This window comes from Malania oleifera, chromosome 5, assembly GCF_029873635.1.
Source record: "Malania oleifera isolate guangnan ecotype guangnan chromosome 5, ASM2987363v1, whole genome shotgun sequence".
NCBI classification, from domain to species: Eukaryota; Viridiplantae; Streptophyta; class Magnoliopsida; order Santalales; family Ximeniaceae; genus Malania; species Malania oleifera.
This window is the reverse complement of record NC_080421.1, coordinates 26,639,848-26,643,696: the sequence shown is the minus strand read 5'-3', so window position 1 is coordinate 26,643,696 and position 3,849 is coordinate 26,639,848.

The following is a 3,849-nucleotide window of genomic DNA, read 5'->3' as shown; positions in this document are numbered from 1 at the left end:
CAAGGAAGGCTAGGGCAACATTTGGGGACTTGGTAGGAGCCATGCAAGGACAACTAGGGCTGAGAAAGAAGGAAGCAGCTATAAAGCTGTTGCACGCACAGGACAGCAGACACACACGGCCGCAAGGTAAAAAAAAAAAAAAAAAGGGGGAAAATAAAAGAAAAAAAGAGGAAGGAGAGAACCACATAGGAAAGACACTGCCGCTGAGAAGGAACGGCAGCTGTGCACAAACCACCATAGCCTCACCCTCTCAACACACCACCACAGCCTCATCTTCTCCCTCCACCACAACCTCACCTTCTCCCTCTCCACGCTCACACAGTGCACAACCCCTCTCCAACCCCTCTTCAAGCCCTTATGCACACACTCAACCACACAGCAGCCTCCCTCTCAGCCTCACACCAGTCCAGCACTCATCCCCCCATGATGACCTTCCTCACCCGCTCTCAGCCACGGCCCAGCCCCTCTCCAACCTCCTTCACGACCTCTTCTCCTTTTCCTTCTCCAAAAGTGAGATTTTTTTTTTTTAATGGTATTTATGTTTCTTCTTATCTTTGTTATGTTGTTATTATCATTTATATATTTTATTACTGATTATTATATTGTTATTATCATGTATATATTTATGTAATATTCTTGTTTATCATGTTATATTGTTATTATTATCATGCAGATATTCTATTATTGTTTATTATGTTATATTGCTGTCATTATCATATTTTTATTTGTGTGATATTATTGTTCATTATTTTATATTGTTGTCGTTATCATGTTTATATTTAGGTGATATTATTGGTTATGATTTGATATTGTTATTATTGTTGTATTTATATGATATTAATATTGGGTTTTGATTATCATAATGTTGTTATTGTATTATTTTTAGTGTTTCGATTATCATCAATATATTGTGTCATGTCGTTTTTTGTATTATTTTTAGGGTTTTAATTATTTTCATGTTATTATTGTTTATGTGTTTTTAGGGTTTGATTATTTCATGTTATTATTGTTCATGTATTTTTAGGGTTTTGATTATTGTCTCATTTTAGAGTTTCAATTATTTTCATGTTATTGTATTTATGTAATATTATGTTTAGTGTTTGGATTATTTTCATATTTATGTAATATTTTTAGGGTTGTGATTATTTGAATGTTATTTTTGTTGTATTTATTGTAATATTATTTTTAGGGTTTTGTTTATTGTGATATTATGGTGTTATTATCTATGTGATATTTTTACGGTTTTGATTATTGCGTATTATTATTAGGGTTTTGATTATTGCTTACTATTATTAGGGTGTTGATTATTGCATATTTTATATTAGGGTTTTGATCATTTTATATTATTAATAGGGTGAGTTGGAAGATGAGGTTGTTGTCTCAAGGAGGTCGTCTCATCCTTATTCGACATGTTTTATTATGCATGGCGACACATACGCTAGCGGTTCTCTCAGTTCCTTTGGTGGTGATCAGAAATATTAATTTCATTCTCTTTTATTTTCTCTGGGGGAAGAGTAATGGTAGGACAAAAATGAAATCGTGGGTTTGGTCAAAGGTTCGTAAACCCCTAGATGAAGGGGGTGTTGGTGTAAGGGACCTTAATGACGTTGAAAGATCTTTTCACATGAAGTTTGTTTGGAAATTGATGACTTTAGATAATCTTTGGGCCCCTTTTATTTAAGGTTAAATACGTTAAATCAGGTCACATGACTTCAATCAATTATACTTCTATGGGCTCTCAGTTTTGGAAGATAATCTTAAAGGTCTTTCCAGATGTATATGAGAATGTTTATGTGAATGTTAGAGAAGGAAAAGTTTCTTTTTGGTTTGATAAGTTGTTAAGCAGTGGTCCCCTTAGAAACTGGGAGTTGATATAGTCTTATGTTGCAACTGCTACGAGGATAAAAAAGACGAATCTCTCAACCATGTTCTGAGTACGGGATTCATTGCAAGTATGGTTTGGAAGAGGGCAACGTCTGTTTTGGGAATTCAAAACTTTGATGATGAACCTTGGAGGGTGAAAATGAGTATATGGTTCAGATTTGACAAAAAATCAACCCAAAAAGGTACGATCATCGGTTTGTTACCTACTCTAATTTCTTGGAGATTATGGCTCAGATGTTGTAAAGCCCACATGGAAGATAAGTATGAGTCAGGGAATGCAGTTTAGTTATCAGTGAGGTTTTGGCTCACAAAACCTCCTCTAAGTCCATTCTCCCCTACATTGCTCGTGATCCATCCATCTCATTCTCTTCATTTTCAATACTTTCCCTTATTATTTTCTCAACCTTTTCTCCATATGTTGATGCTTTGAGTTGGCAAGCATTATTATATTGCAAAAGATGAGTGACTATGATTACCAAGCTCACCATTATAACCCATTTATGGACCATCCTATTATAGCTTTTTGAATCAATTTTCAAAATCCAAATTGCTAAAGAGAGCTTAATAAATGATTTATCTTGAAAAACCAATGACTTTTTGGGGTTTATATAAACCTCTCTCTCTCTCTCTCTCTCTCTCTCTTACACACACACACACACACACACACACACACACTCACTCACTCATGTTGGGCTTTATGCCATATATTGATGGAAACGTGTGTGGATGCCGACACTACATATACATGCAACAGCTCAAATGTTTGGCATGCATAGCCACAATAATGGGCACTTAAACAGACCTCTCTCTCTCTCTCTCTCTCTCTCTCTCTCTCTCTCTCAATCTTGTTTATGTATACATGCAGCTGCACAAGTGTTTGACATGCATATCTATGATAATGAGTTGTACCCTGTATGTGGTCCTACCACCTACTGTTCTCCATTAAGCAATCTATTCAAAGTGTAAATAAGGACAACTTTTAATTACATTGACACTAATGGGCACTTAATAGTGCAATAAGAAGTTATGGTAAGTAATTAATTAATTATTGGTACCATCAAATTTCTCCACCTTAAACCGAGCATTAGCTATCGTCTTCGATGATGATGTTGAAGCTGAAGGGGTTGGAGTTCGTGTGGACAGAGTTTCTTCTACTGCTGCACTAGTTTCTGCCATCTTCTATATATTCAATAGCAACCAACAAAGCAAAAGGCCTAGGATGAATATTACGTACCAATTGTGTCTACTCTGTTTTATCCTATGAAATTCCACTTTGACCAGGCCGACCTCCAAGGAGTGACTGAGCCGCAATGGTCTCTGAGCACTTGCTTAGACAAGGTCTTTCTTAGGCATCAAACGTGGAATCAAGGATCCTAACAGAGGAACACCTCCGTATCAACACTATTCAACCTAGCTCTGATACCAATTGTTGTGCCGGGCACCCCACTTGTGCCAAACACCAATACTACAACTATTGCTATTGAATATAAAAGAAATTAAAGCAATGCAAAAACTAATAATAGAGCAATTAAAAGAACAAGACAAGAAATTTACGAGGTTCGGTATAGAATTACCTACGTCCTCGGGCGCCGATGATCAATCCACTACTTCTTGACAAAGTACAACTTTGAGGTGTGTTTTACAAATGAAACATTGAGCTCTTTATATAGCTTCAACCTCAAGTCTAAAAAACACTTCTCTCCAATGTGGGACAAATAATATAAAAAATTCAAAACAACCTTTTATACTAAGGTGTAAGTATTCTACCAATGTGGGACAAAAAAACAACATACATGTCATCAAAATTGAAAGGCAATAAAGAAAAAAAATAAGCTTATTACATTTTAATCCATTAACAAACCTTTACAATCCATTTACTACATTGAAAATATATTAAAAATGGTAATCGCAAAAAAAAAAAAAATCAATTATAAATATGGAGTCTTCTGCCTTCAATCATGAAGT